We start from the raw sequence: 15,877 nt of genomic DNA on the forward strand, positions 1-15,877 counted from the left end.
ACTTCTGAGCTCTGGGACCCTGTGAAACACCAGCTGCTTGGGGGGAACCTGGTGGGACAGGGTAGGAATTTCTGTGAGCACAGATGGTGGCATCCTGCTGCATCTGCTACACTAGCACTGGACACAGTCATGGACAATTTTCAAGGGTCTGGGAAGACATGTCCAGCTGTGGAACATAATAAAAAGAGAAGTGAAAAAAACATGATGATGTCAAATTGGGTGGTGTGGGTCATTCAGTGAGAGCTGTAAGTACACATGTAACCAGTCTACTGGCAAGCCAGAGCTTACATCTTGCCCACAATGTGATTTATCTTACAGTTTCAAGCAGTAAACCAATATAACCAAAATGATGTTGTTCCTTCACAGAAAGAAGGAAAGGAAGCTTTGTTTTCTCAATAATGTGTCAGGAATATTGCCCTCTGCCCTTGCACAATGCAGTGTAAACTTGCTTGTAATTTGTGCTGGAGGGGGGAAGTCAACTCTCTTTCTGTGTTTCATTGTAAACTTACACTTAAAATCCTTTCCTGGCATTGATCCCAGCTTTGATATGCATTAGTAAGCATTCATGACACCGACATTAATCCAGAGTGAGCTTATAGTCATTTGTTATATTAGACACTAAAAAACAGTCACCAGGCCATGATTTGATAGTGTTATCTCAACACCTTGCATAGAGACGCAAGGCTGATTTGGTGACATATCATCCTTGACACATGACACATAGAGACCATGCTTCAATCAACACGCCGTGCCTCTGGGCAGTGTGGTGTTACAGCCTCTGCAGGGGAATGCCGCTGCCTGCAAAACCGCCTCTCCTGCAACTAGTGGTGATGGCAGGGCTGCAGAGACTGGGAAGCAAGAAAACCAGGCTGGTATTCAAAAATCAAATCCACCAAAATGTAACAAGTCTCCGGCATGTTAATGATGTTTCATTATTTGCAGATGTGTCTAAGCAAGAACCTGCTTTTCTTATATTTACTTATTCTGCAAATAAATTCAGGAGTAATGATCTTAGTAGCTCAGTTAGCCCTAGATCTAGGGCCATAAACATATCATAATTTTTATAATTTCATTTAAATTCTGCCCTTAATAACTCTGATTATTTAAATTCTAGTAATCCTGATTTACTTGAGCATGGTGTGCCCATGTGATGCACCTGAAAATATAGGATGGTCATAAGCAATGGGTTGCAAATGGAGTTGGAGTTGCATCACCAGTGGGGAGATGTGGTGGCCAATAAAATTTTCCAGGTGTGAAAAAAATAGAGTATTATCATTTGTTTAGAAGTGTAGTTAGGATGTGTTTCTTAAACAGTAGCAATCTAGTTTTGCTGTGAGCAGGATCTGGCCTTAGCTGTCCATGGGCAAAGAAACAGCAGGTTTCATTGCTGCCACACACTCAGGTCTGTCTTCCGAGAGGGAGAAGAGGTTGTGACAAACCTTGCCTGGTGGTAAGTGCAAGTGGTTGTGATGTGACAGCTGGCAGAAAATACAGGTAAGAGTGCTTCTTTACACAAACCAGAGTTCATGTCCAAGCTTCTTCTCAATCCTGTGTCTTAGTGATGTGGATGTGCCTGCTGTATGAGGCGAGCGCTGACTTTTGCCTGTACTAGTGGTAACGAAGGGTTACAGAAATGCTGAAACTCAAAAATACAAACATAAATACCAGGCCTCTGGCCCATCCACTGGGCATTTCTAATTGTCAGGTGAATGGATGAGAAGTGTTGTGATAAATGTCATGTATCTTTTGGGTTGTTACACAATGGTGGTAAGGAAAAAGGCACGACGCAGCAAGGACAAAGCTTGGGCTGCCTGTCTCTACTTGGGAAATAACAAGCCCTTCATTAGAAATGCCTTTTAAAATGTTATCTGGAATTTATAATATGGCAGAGTTAGTTTTGAAAAGACTGAGTTTTGAAGCATCAGTGGTGAATATTATGTTGCTGCCAGGGCTCTACACACACCAACACTCATGCTCAGTGGCAGACAGACAAAAGTACAGGTAAAAGCTGGATGAGAAAGTGCTCCCATGCTCAGCCCATGCCAGTTGCTGCTGTCAAAATGGCTTTCTGTCCTTGCAGGTAACTATAGGATTCAGTTCACAGTCCCTGAAGTTTAATTGCCAAAATGAAAACCATGTATGTATGTAAATACTGGATTGCTCAGAATACCATTGCCAAGGGGCTAGAATAGTAACATAAGGTGGGATTGATAGCAGTTTAATTTTCCAGGTTGCAAACTGTGGTGGCAAAGGCTTGCATACAATTCCCATCTCTCCCAATGCCTCCATATACAGACATACAACAATAAACCTTCTAAATCACCCCTTGCAGGAGCTAACAGGACTTGCAGGAGCTAACAAGTCCTTGAGGATTTACAGTGCAATATTCAGGCAATAGAGTTTGCAGAAACAACATTGATCCTGCTAGGAGAGTTATATTAGGACTTTTGTCCTACCTCATTACTTTCTTTCATAAGAAAACTTGCACACTAGTTTTTCTGCCTTTGTGTCTATTCTCACATGACCATTTCAAGGGAGGCTCTTCTAATGTCTCCTTTAATGTCTCTTGCTGACTCAGGGTGGCAAAAATGACCTCTGGTCATAGCTTGGTGTGTGTGTGTGCAGGCTTTGATTAGATAGAGAGACTGGTAAATGACAGCAATTTTGTAAGCACTGTGCTACTGTGTACATGACGTGGGAGTTACTGTGGGTTATTGCTGAAATTTGCGGTGTCATGGGTAGTACGTAGGCATTCTTCAAAGCCTCATGTACTCAGGAAAGTTTCAATGGTTTAACTTAAAACAAGTTTCACACTGGGGAAAACTGTACAAATACTTGGTTTCAGTTTAGACACTATTTGTTTAAATGTCATCTCTTGGGGGAGGATTATTTTTTCTTTTTGTACCAAAATAAGTGGAACGAAATGAAAGGTGTGTGCCCACAAGCAAGGTGCTGGATGCCCTGGCACAGGTGTTGGGTCCCTCGATTTACATAGAGGCATTGTTTTTCTTGAAAGCCTGTCAGTCAGTGTGGTCAGAGAGGAGTGCCAGACACATCCAGACACATTCTAACATCACAGTGTGAAGGATTTGTCTTCTGGAGCCAGAACTGAGGCCATTGAGAAAGGAAGAGTCTAGAACAGAGGATTTCTCTTAGCTGTACCTAATTCTGAGGATGTGGAAAAGCTCTTAGTCAAAGACTCTGTCTATTTCCAGCTTGGGCACCTTAAATTAAATCTTCTCCTTTTTGTGTCCAAACTGTTTGTCTTCCTTTTGCATAGCTCTCAGCCATGAAGCTTTGACTCGGCAATACAATATTGCCAGGGCTGCTGCTGCTGTGGCAAGAATGAGCCACACTAAAAGGATGGACACATTTGTGAGGAAAGCCTCAAGTACTTCCCACATAGGTGATGGTTTATTCCCATGTCCAGTATTGTCTTAGCTGTAGTTTCAACACTTCCCATTTAAGAAGATAAATTAATGGATGTGCAAAACATCGCACAGCGAGTTAAGGACTTTCACCCAATCAGACGTTTGTCCCTCTAAACTTTGATCTTGTGTTCAAGCCAGTGTCTTTGTAATATATATTTTAAAAATATATGGGCTAGCATCTTTATTAATATTTTGAAAGTCATTCTACAACATAAACAATAATTACTTTTCAGTGAGGTCCTAGACACTGACAGATTTCTGAAAAATCAACACTTTTCACTGATGGCAAGTTAAAAAAAAATAAAGCTGACTTATTACTTGAAGGAAAGAAAAGGCCATAAAAAGGTATTTTTACTCAGAAAAAGAGAAAATTTTTAGCTTTTAAATGTGCAGAGACACTAAATCAACTATCACAAATGTGTGCTAGTGATGCAGCCAACAACACTTAATTATCAGTTCTACGGGAAAATTAGGTGAGAAAATTACTTGTCTTTTTATATTTATTTTATTTATAAAAGAATCCAAAGACAATGACAATTCTCTCACTATAGAATGTTAGACAAAGGTGGCTTGTCTGTCTTTTTCTTCTCCCTTGGTGATACAGATTGATAAATCCCTGAAGTGTACACAATTTAATTTGTGTTACTCTTTTTCAAAATTGGGTTTTTTTTCTGCAGTGTTGAAGGAAGCTGTTTTGGAAGAGATGAAGCAGGCTTATCTTTTATAGGGTCTTAGATTAGAAATATTTGAGATATGGAGACAAGAACACTATTTAGTCTGATACATTGACCTTCTTTGCAATGCATGTGCCATTATTTTTGTGTGTTGATATTATTTGCTTCTTTCTTTCTCATAAATCATTTGGTTCAGTAAGCAACATCTAGGAATGAAGATAGTGGTCATGTTAACATGGCTTGATGTGTCCTATGACATCCCAGCCTGATTATTTCTTCCCATATAGGGGCAGAAATCATCAGCCACAGCTGGAGGGAACAGGAGGGCAGAGCCATGAATGGGATTCTAGAGATACCACAAGTCTTTTTTGTGGCTAAACATTTTGTATCATGAAATCACAGCCATGGAGCATGGAAAAAACAGAAGATGCTCAATGTTTTCAGGACTAGTACAAAATTGTATTAATGATTTGATTTGGACTATGCTAACCCTGGAGCATGCAAGAAAAAGTCCACATTTTGAAGATTACTTAATATGTGATTAACTTTATGTTGCAGATCAGGTCGTAATTCCTTCATGCTTGGATGTATAGCAAAACAGGAGTCTGCACAGACACAGAGTCTGTGTTTGGTCTGTGATCGGTTCCGTGTGGATGTCCTCTCTTCTCAGATGGAGGTCACCTAAAACCCCCTCCTTGGGGATGAATGATTTCATGGGTGGTTTTTTTTTCTCTCAACAGCAAAGTGGACTGAAGCAGCACTTCCCCTCTGGCTTCTTGGTCCTGCCCTGAAGCAGCTCCTAGTTATGACTGAGCAGGGCTTCTATCACCCAGGAGTCCATCGCCTCTAAGGGTAATCTTTATCTTGCTTTTGCTTTGCTGTATTTAAGCTGAATTTGTTTCTCCATTCACAAGTGGATGCTCATTTCCAAAGCCTTTTTTAGGGGCACTGAGTTGATTGTTGGTTATTGCTGCATTCCATTTGTCTTCAGCTGGCAGATTTCTTCCACTTAACCATAAAAAAGCTAATTATGTATAGATCATGTATAGGTGATAAGCAAAGTCTGCTGTTGTGTAAATTCCTTTTTACTGGAAAATCAGTAAGAAACTTGAAAATTCTGACCATCTGTATTACTTTCTGAGAGGCAGGTAAGGCATAGCAAGGTAATCTGTAGATTAAAAGGCCGGGGAGTTGACTGACTTTAAAATTACTGTTACAATAATCGGTGTTAAAAGTGATCTATGATGGAGATCCCTTCCCTTGGCCTGTTGAACGCAAGTGTATCTCAGGATATTAATTCTTTTCAAGATGAGTTAAGGGAAGGTGGAAAAGCAGGAAAGTAAATAATTTTCTCAACATTAGAGTAAGAAATAAGTCATCAGGAACTAAACTGGTTTGGATTTTGTCTCTAGTACCCATCTGTCACCATGACCCAGTGTAGCTGCTACACATGAATATGGCAAGAGAAATCCTGGCTCAAAAAATCTTACCACACATGTATGATGGAAGATGAAAGAAAAGAGAAGGGTGATCTTGAGAGGGGACAGTCTCCTGTGTCTCAGCAGTCAGCAAGTTTCCATCAAGTATATCATCCTACACCAGCAGCAACTGCCTGTTCACCAGTGGGAAGGGGAGAGTGCCCCTGGGAGAGTCTGGCATTTCAAGGCAAGAAGATCATAGGCAGTGTCCTTTCAGCAGTGGGTTCGGTTTTCCCTTGAGTTAAATAGGAATAGGTAGTGATCACATTTTTTCCTGATCATTGTTTAAGAAACATGCAAGCAAGGGTCTAGTTAGCTTTTGGCATTGGTACCAGTTCTGGTGCTAGTGTGCCCAGCTAATTCCTATATTTTCTAAGAGGGTACATGCCACTGAAGCCAAGGAAAACACGTTCTCCTGGGACTGAAATCTAGCTGTGTCTAATAAAAGGCCTGATGAAGAAAAATTTCTTCAAGGTTTATTTTCCCCTGGGAAATTAAGCATTGTATACCACAATGTGCCTGGCATATGGCTGCCTATCCATGGGAGCACTGAATCCAATCTCTGACTCAGCAAATTACTGTAAGCAGTGTTTAGTTGCTAAAAACAGGACTTAGGCACAAGTCTAAAGCTGGGCACATGCTTAGCCAAATCAAATTCATTTCACTTGTGCACAGAGAAGTTAAAACACTGACATTTGTATTGTGACACAAAGCTAGCTTTTTTCTTATGTAAATGCTGGATCAAAACATGGTAGTGAGCCTATATTCCAGATTAATTCAATTTATTTTAGATGTGTTTTACTTTGTCTCTTCACCTTGCAGATATCACTTGCAATGAAACAAGGTACGCAAAAATTGATTTACAAGACCAAGTTCACAATCCACATAGTGAAATAGGTCTTCTGGCTGTTATCTTTATTATTTGTATTGTATCACCCTGTTCTGACTGCAGGAGACAATAGCCATATACTTTGCAGTGGATGGTTAATGAACTGACAAACAATCAGCCAGATTTCTTTTCTTGGCTAATCATTTACAGATTTGTTAATGCTCTAATGTCAAAGTGTTTCTATCCTGGTATGTCTCACTGTCTAGGAAAGAACTGTGCTCCTTCTGCCTGCCACCATGTAAATGTCCAATTCTTCTTTTTAATGCTAATGGTAGCTTGTACCAGAGAACCCTACAACAACATTTTAACTCTAGTCTCCTTGATGGTTTAGGCTATTTGCTTCTTAATTACTTTGCAAATTTCTTTGCTCTTGCATTTAAAAAAAAAAAATCTGAGATGTCATTTTTTTTCTAAACAGTGCTACTTTGAAACCAGAGAAGTGCTTGTGGGTGTCATTCTATGCTTTCAGACATCACCACCTTTCTTTTGGATGTTTAGAAATTGGTATGCAAATACCCAACACCCTTTTGCATCAACCTCATTAGAGCAAATAAACATTTCACTTTAAACATCAATGTTCCCAAATGGGAGGATTGAAGATCCAGCCTGTTTATCTCCTTTAAAACAGGTGACTCCTTATTACCCTCTGAAAAACTGGAATACAAAGGAGTCTCTCATCTGTAGCTATTACAGCCTGTGATGCAGTGTAGTCAGTTTATTGTCCCTCTTCCTTTGGTGGCCACTTGGCCATCACATTCACACACGGTCCCTTAAATATTCATGCAATCACACTAGTGTCTTAATATTTTCACTAATTTCATTTCTCTCCACTTTGCATTCAGCATAGAAAACTCTTCAGACCCTTCACAGTGAATGTGGGGGACAAAGCAGCAGTGGCAGCTGGACAGACACCTCATCCATACACAGCCCCACTGCAGCTGGGTCACCAGCAGGAGCTTTTACAGGATGTTTGTGGGCAGGAAAACACGAGTGCAGTGGGGCTGAATGAAGAACATGCCACAAGGAAGAGCAAAGGCATGTAGTACTAGAACTAAAACAGAAGACTGAAGGTTTGTGCTACACTTAAAAAGCAAAAATTTCTCTCTGCATCCAAGAAAGAAGCATGGTTTGGTGGGTAGAGCAGGCAGCAGAGTCAGGACAGAGATGCCATTTCTGACTTTGTTACTGGCTGTGGTGAGAGTTTTTGATGGCCCCACTTCCTATCATTAACATGAGGGCTGTACTTGCTAAAATGGCAAGAACCAGTGGCTCTGCAGGAGATTTGGCTGACAGGCACAGAAAACTACTAGGGATCTCTTCTGTAACTCATTACAGATAGTAACTACACTTCTTCAAAGTCACTCAGATACAGAATTAAATGCCTGAATTTAAAAAAAAAATATCAAATTTAAGTTCATTTTTAATATGACAGCCTTTGAAAACATTGGGACCTACCCCAGCATTTGTTGCTCTTCCAGAATTCTCTTTCTTGCCAAAATAACATATGCAAGAAGTGTAAGTAGGAAGAAGAGGGGAGACTGTGCCCCTTCTCCTCCCTCACACTTGGAGCCAACAGCTGAGATTCAAATGCAAATACCAGTATTCTCTAACTCTCCAGGAACTTTTGAGTCTTGGTGTCTTACACCTATGTGACAACTTAGGCTAAATTAAAAATCAAAGAGATTTCCCCTGGAGTAAGGTACTGCTTGTTATGAGTGAGGATATCATAATTGGAGCTGCCAGGAGGTTTATGAACTCCACTTGCTGAAGGAGGCTTTGGGACTCTGAAGCACCGAAATCTGTATTTTCTGTCTGGAGTCATCCCAGCTGCTGCCTTCCCTGAGCCAGATGTGTAAAACCAACAAACATGCTGCAGATCCCATTTAAATGCTAATACACATTTCTCTTCTCTGTGAACTTGGTAGATCTGGGGGAATGAGACTGTGCCCCTGCTCTCATCCTGCTGATGTGATGGCTCCTAGGTAAAAAGAAAGGCAGGTGCTGGGTGCAGGTGCCCTTTGCAAAGGTGCTGTGCAGTGTCCTTGTCACTTCTTGTCTGACAGGAGCAGCCTGATGTCAAGGTCAAGGTCTCAGCTGTAGCTGCCAGTCTGTGCACATCAAAGCTTTGATTGCCCCCTGTTTTTCCCCACTGTCCCCTAAGCATGTGCCCACCCATTGTAGCTAAGGTGGTAAAGAGGGGGAAAGCAGGCCTTAGGTAACTTTCTTTAGCAAATATTGGATGGGACATTCAAAGTCAGTAACCAGAAACACAGAGGGGGTTTAATGGCAGAGGAAATTTTTTCTTTGATCTCTTTCTATCTACTCTTCATCTTTCCTCAGTACTTTAAATGACAGACTCTTCTGAAAGAATACATCATATCTGAAGATCACATTCAGGTTTTTTGCTATATGTGAAATTTCAGAATCAGTTTTAAACCTTAATTAGGGTATAGAAAATGTACTGTAGCTCTGTTGGCTTGATTTAGTAATAAGAATCATGTTTGCATGCAACAGACAGAGAGGGAGAGAGGAAAACAGAAGACTTTGAAAGGAGAATAGCCATGAAAACTTGATGGGAGAAACTCCAGCAAGTTTGCTAACTTCTGTGAAGAAGTAAAAGTTCAGCTTCACTTGCCTGTGATGCATTGGTGTTTCTTCAATACAAAGTGAGGTGGTTGAGGTGGTTGAGGTGGTTGAGGTTCTCTGTGCAGACAGAATGTTTTTTCCAGGTTTCACAACCTTTTAAAATCTACCATTTGACAGGGAAATGGTAATTTTAAATGTAGAGAAAGACTGGGGTTTGAGTTTTTTTCATTTTTTGAGGACTGTACAGAAGGAATGAACCTCCAAAGAAGGTTCTAGAGATCAGAGAGATCTAGGACCACAGATTAATTTGCAAAAAGAGAAATGTGATTCTATCTATGATATTTCACAGGCAGAATTTATTAAGTTGTATGTGGCTTTCTCCAGTTTGTAGCCAATGGGAAAACTTCCTGTGGAATCAGTTTGCTATTGACTAACACTGCACAGACATTTTTGATAGCAAACACATGTCAAGTGCTGACATTTTGCAGCTGGCATCACTTTCCCCTGCTGCAAAGGACACTAAAGAAGACAGTAGACAGAGAATCCAGCCTGTGGACACTAAAGATCAGCGAGTATAACCATAACACCTCATTGGTGGTGTTTGTCTCTGGCCCATGTTAAAGGTTGACACAGATATATGATTAAGGAGACTCAAACCTCAGGTAGAAAACTTTTTATATGGGGTGTGTGTATACATCAGTGGATCAGTCCAAACATCCATCTATCCTCTCCTTGGCAGTGGTACCTATGCCACACTTTAAGCAAGGAATGCTTCCTGGGCTCCCGGCATCACATGAATGTGCTTGGCAGCACCATCTTGAGTGTGTTTTACCTGGGCTCTTCCAGGCCCTTTCCCATCTCCCCAGCAGCTTTTCTCAGTGTATTATCACCATATTTGCAATTATCCTTGTTTTTCTGCAAGTAAACAGTGAGGCAGATGAGTTTTTTTATACAATGTAAAGTATTTTACCGTAAATATTTTTCTCTTCCACTGTCAAATCTTGTGCCTACTTCTTTTCCATCTTCTGTCAAGCTCTCTGCAGTTACAACTGCAGCACCTCCTCGTTGTTACTCATACAGAAATGCCAGTGAGGGAAGGCTCCATGTACAAACACACACATGCATACTCTTCTTTTTCCACACGGTGATTTCTGTATTAGCAACTGGTTCCAGATTTTTATCTACCACTTCTGAAGTAATTGGAGGAGTTGTATATTCTAAAGAGAGAAAGCAAGTTCTAGAAATGTGTGCTTTGTGCAGGAGAAATTTCTCTCAGTCTATGCTGCAGGGATTATTTTTCAGATCTCACAGGAAAAGGATATTCATTCTGGGATTGTCTTATTTCATGAGAACCTCTTCATTTAAAAGGACACCATGGTTTGCTTGTTAATTCACTGGCTGAAACTTAAGTAAGCAGAGGCTAATGTCTTTTTACTGGTTTAATTAACAACGATTACTTGTCTAGAGATAAGGTATTTCCAGTCAAAAGCCATCTCCTTCAACTCCGGATCAGCTGAGAATAGTTCAAATTAGTTTTAGGGTAGGGTCAAAGACCAGAATTTTAGGGGTTTGAAGTTTTTTAACTGAGCAGATCAACACATATCTGCCTATCTGCGGGAGAATACACATCCAAGTGAAAAGTGGGAGGCTGGGATTTCCATCTGGATGCAAGTGGATTGTTTGGAGGCTTTTAACAAATGAGTTAATGAGGTGGCACTGAAGCACACATCTGTCCTTCTCTGGGAGATCTGAAGTCCACCACATGGTCCACTTACAGCTCAACTCAGAGCAGACTGTCTGGGCCAATCAAACCTCCAGTGGGCAGCACCACTGGAGGAGGACTCATTTAAAACAAAAAAACATAAAAGTGTAAATCCTCCCTCTGATTGGATTTGTTTCAGGTTTTTTGTTTTTGGGTGTTTTTGGGTGGTTTTTTTTTTTTTTTTTTTTTTTTTTTTTTTGTTGTTGTTGTTGCTGTTGCAAACAGAAGCCAGCTCTCAAGGCACTCCTCCATCCCTAGGACACAGTGAGTGAAAAATGCCCAGTGGCATTGCACTGCAGCCTGCACTGGCTGAAGGCCTTGCACCAGGAAAGCCAGCCTCACCTGTCATCAGAGCAGCTGAGCTACACACAGCCAGGGATGGTTTGGATGAAGGCTGCGTAGCTCTGGGCTTCAGCTGTATCAGCAATCTCACATGCTGCCTGAACTTCTGTAGAAACTAAGTCCCATGGCTCTGTCTATGCCTATCCTTTCCTCACAGGGCCTTGCCATCACAGGGAAAGGAGACAGGAACCTTGGCTTCCCAAGATACTAAACAGCCTTCACACCCTGCTCTGGCGTTGATCTCAAGGCTCAGGGTCCACAAATATTTCTACCTCCTGCAAGAGATGGTTCTGGAAATGTTCCTTCAATAGATGATCTTGAATGCAAGGCAAAGTTCGTACTGAACTGTATAGCTATGAACCAAGCAGAGCAGGGACAAGGACCATGACTCTTCTACCCTCTGTTTGTGCTGATTCTGGTTTATTGGCTTGCAAAGAGTCCAAAGGGATGGCTGAGAACTTGCCCCCACTTTTTTGTAAGGATTTAGGTCCAGAGCTTTAAAAGTCATGAGGCACCCAGCTTCTGTCAACTTAGGACTTGAATAAAATAGTTTTTGAAGTTTGGTGCTGGATGACTTTGTAGATTTACATTCTCTGTTATTCTGCTGTCCCCCCATTCTCTTTAGTAGCCCTGATTGTGGTGTGTTTGCTGCTTCATGGATCAGGAAAGAGGTTCTGCCATGATCACAGCCCCCTTGTGATGCCAAGGACAGGGCTTGCAGGACCACAGGTCCTTTTCTGTGTCTTACAGAGGTGAGAGGGGTGCACAGGTGGGTAGTAGTAAACTGGAGTCTTTAATGGGCCATCCACAACTTCAGCTGGCCAGCAATTAGTCTCTAAAGTTGTCCTTGTTTAAGGGAGGAAAAAAAAATCTTCTTCTGTTTCATTCACCCTGGTGAAGGGATGGGTAGTTCACTCTCAGCTGTTTGAGTCCAGCAAACGCAACCACGTGAGAGCACAGATTCCGAATTTTTCAGTGCAGCGTCTTTGTCTAGATCATTGTAAATTGTCTGAACCTATAATCCTGAAACCCATCCCTCAGTGTGGCTGTGCTTTGTCTGGGTATGTGTGGCCCCAAGGAGCCAGTCTGGTAGTCAAGCATCTAAGGACCTTATAATAATTTCTAGACATTTCTTTTTACACTGAAAAATGAAATGGCATCCCAGAAGTTTCCTGGCCTTTTGTCCACCTCTACTTAGAAAAACACCTACAAACTTTTGCCTCCTTTCCCCCCAGTTGTATTAGACAAAGCCACAGATAAATAACCACGAGCAAAAGAGCCAGGGTGCAGTTATGCGGCCACTTCTTCCCCTCACCACAAGCTCAGTCTCTGGAGCAACCTCAGATTGAATTTACTCCCTGAATGCAAACCCTCGGGGCTGTGCTGAGGATGCTGGAGATGCAGTGACCCGTTTTCATGTACAGGTCTGAGTTTATGGACAGAGGGGCATTCAACACATTCTTACAGCAAAAGGAGAGAAGCCCTTTTTCCATCTCTAGTTTCAAATTTGGCTTGACCATTGTCTGATGGAAGCCCGGCCCTGGGCAGGGAAGCGAATACTCTAACAAGTGGCTTGTTAGTGAGGAATGTCCTGCAGTAAGTACGGAGCAGCCTTGTCACTTCTCAGCCAATCCTCCGAGGACAGTAAGGAAGGAGGACAAAATGAGTGCAGCCCTCCTGGGCCTCCCCTTAAGAGTTTAAAAGCAAAATATTGATTTTGAGTTACCCTGCTTCAACTCAGCTTCACTCTCCTGATATTTTTATTCCCTTGTAGGTTTCTGACTCCATTCGTTTTCTAAACAAATCACTGGTGAAATTGTGGTGTGTCCATGTAACATTCCTGCACCTAAAAATATGGTCAATTGACACCTTGAAGGTTTCCAGGCAACTCTAACCATTTGTGACATCTTTAGCTGCATCTCCAGTATGTTCAAAACAGATGAAGTGAATGAATTGATTTTAGCTGCGTAAAACCCTTGACAAAAATCTCTTTGTGGCCATCCAGTTAGTCTCTTGATGATTTGTAGAGTAGTTGCTTATGCCATGAACTTGATCCTTCCTACCTCTCTGCTTGTTTTTCAGCTAGCTGTGCCGTGGGTTCCCTGCTCCTGAATGCACTGCAGTTGCCTTCCCCAGAGCTGGAGTAAGAGCCAGTCAAACAATGCTGGACCTACAGCCCACTATGTCATCAGTTCAGACCTAAGCACTATATATGCCAAATGTACCAGATGAACAATGACAGCAACCAATGTTAGGTGCTTTAAATTATTGCCAGACCCAAACTGCCTAATAAAATCAGCAGATTTGTGTAACTTGATTTAAGGTCCCAGCAAAACCAAAATTATTTTTCAACTTGTTTAAGGAGATAGTGGATAGAACAACACAGCAAAAACCTTTTCCTTTGTCCCCAGGAAAAAAAAAATAAAATTAACATTTGCATGTGATGAAACATGCAGTAGGCCAGGAATAAATTAAGTGCAGAATCTCAGCTCCTTTAATCAAATAATTTGACATTCATGTGTGTGGTCGAAAGGAAATTCTTTTGAAGACATATGGTCTTTTCATTGTATGCTATTTTGGATCAAGTTCCATTGTATTAACAAACATACAGATAAATTGTTGATGGGCCTGATTGTTTTGGGTTTTTAAAGGTGCCTCCAACCCTAGGGATTCAGGCTTCTCCAAGTACAATGCACAGTAACCACCCATGATAAGTAACAATACACAATAATTGCAGTACTTAACATTTGGCATCTCAGATCTCCCTGACAAAAATGAAGAACGAATCACAGACAGGAACTGGAAACACTGCTGGAAAGACTGGAGTGCTGATAATAATACATCTTTTAAGAAGTGCAAGATATTACTGATTAACTACAGAAAGCCTTATCTGAGTTCAAGAAAACCAGCAACCACTTCTTTTGGCAGTAAGAGTGTGCAGCGAGGTGTGAGAAGGACACCGAGGTCTGGCTTTGGCAAAGCAGAGTATATCCAGTCGAATTATACCCTTACCTGGTGCCTTTGCCTGGCTAAACTGGTAATCACCTCTGAATGCCTCTGAAGTCCCTTCTCTGCAACACAAGCTGTAGGATTTGTTTAGTCAGTCCTATATAAGCCACGGTCTTTCTGCTTGAGCAAGAGCATTTTCTAAAGGAAAGCATCAGATCTGAAGGAAGAGTGACAAAGTGTCTGGTAAGCTGTTCTTCTAACATTAAAATAAATATTTTTTTAATTCAACAAAGCTGCTTCTCTAAAATAAGTTTAATCAGAGGAGTTGAGGTGATGCAACTGAGCTGGTCTCTGCCATCAACAGGAAGATGTCCTATTTCCTTCTGCTCATCCCTTCTCTTCTCCTGCCCAGTCTGCTCCTCAGACCCTGGTGTAACTCAACTCGGCAAAATGTTAACACAGAGTAAATCATTATTTTCATGTGAATGGCCACAGAAAAATCATACTGATGATTCTCCATAAGCTGAGTGAATTAAAGGGCCACACGAACAACCAGGAGTTTGGTGTGGTAAGGAGTCTCTGAGACAAAAACAGTGAAATGGAAGAGCAGGGTGTAGGAGGAATGAGGTCACCGTTTGAGACAAAAGTTCATCAACTTCAGCTCTTTTGGGGCTTCATTTTTAGGGAAAAAAAGCTACTTGCGTAATGTACAGAAACATACTGAACTTATAAATTCTGGAAGTAGTGATACCACTATGAAAAGGTTACATCCTCTGCCACTGGTCATGATATCCATATTCCTGTTTCCTGATTGCATGAAAGTAGGCAAGACCTTGGGCTCAGCACACTGCAGCTCTGCAGCTGTTGGCTAAGACCCAGCATGACTGAGAGCTGCTGGAGTCTTTGCTGTGCCCACAATGACGCTGCACTGTTTGCCTGAACCGTGGCTGTCCCATGGCATACGGGGACATATGGGCTTCATGACACTGGTGCATGACCACCTGGCCAGCTGAAGGTGCATTGGGAGTGAGAGAAACACCAGCCATTCATGATTCATTCTGCATTAAAGAGGTGAGACTGGATTCCCACTGGCCTGATGGCACCAGCTCAGGCTGGGGAGGACCTGGCAGAGAGCAAGAAATGATACTGCAGCATGCAAAGTAAAATGTGTGTGGCTGCTGCAGGTGGGGATGGAGGAAAGGAGAATCCTTGAAAGCCCATAGATTTATCTTGCCACCTGGCCCATCACCCACAGCTTCACCTCTGGCCCAAGGGCTGCAGCATCCTGCCCCAGATTTCAGGCTGCTCTCTGGTGCATATGTGGCTTCAGGTGGAGTCATTCTGAATTGCACTTGTTGGGAGCCACCACACCAGCCAGCAGCATGCTGAAAAACATCATCTGAGATGTCCTGGCTTTTGCAGCATAAGCTTGTTTTAAAAAGCTGTGATTGTGTCAGCAAACAGCCCATCACTTCCCCCTAGCCTCCTACTGAAACTGTGGCACACCCCATGCTGACCACCTGGCACTAGCAGCAGCCTTTCCTCCAGCTGCTCATGTCCATGTTTCAGGACAGTCCCAGAAGTCCAGTTCTCCCCTTACCCTTGTGTGGACAGAGTGGAGATTCACAGCAGCTGAAGTTTAGTGTAGCATCTCAGCTTACTACAGCTGAGCTCGTTGGGTTTGGGAACAGGCACTGGAGTCTGGACCAGGCAGGGTGGGGGTGGGGGGTGCTGGGATTTCCTTTCAAGCTGTGCCAATTGACTTC

At 42.1% G+C, this 15,877-nt stretch overlaps 1 long non-coding RNA gene across 2 annotated transcripts in view; it reads left to right on the forward strand.

Annotated features, from left to right (window-relative positions):
• The window catches only part of LOC137483422 (uncharacterized), a 30,483-nt gene extending 15,249 nt beyond the window's left edge, over positions 1 to 15,234 (forward strand). Inside the window, exons 4-7 of one of the 2 annotated variants that reach the window (XR_011004466.1) lie at positions 1,115 to 1,250; positions 1,341 to 1,494; positions 13,245 to 13,305; positions 13,922 to 15,234. This is a non-coding gene — a long non-coding RNA (uncharacterized lncRNA). Of the gene's footprint in view, positions 1 to 1,114; positions 1,251 to 1,340; positions 2,321 to 13,244; positions 13,306 to 13,921 lie in introns of those variants that run through there. The other variant, XR_011004465.1, reaches the window with a different exon arrangement.
• Positions 15,235 to 15,877: the final 643 nt, after the last annotated feature.

This window comes from Anomalospiza imberbis, chromosome 1 (assembly GCF_031753505.1).
Source record: "Anomalospiza imberbis isolate Cuckoo-Finch-1a 21T00152 chromosome 1, ASM3175350v1, whole genome shotgun sequence".
In the NCBI taxonomy this organism is placed as follows: domain Eukaryota; kingdom Metazoa; phylum Chordata; class Aves; order Passeriformes; family Viduidae; genus Anomalospiza; species Anomalospiza imberbis.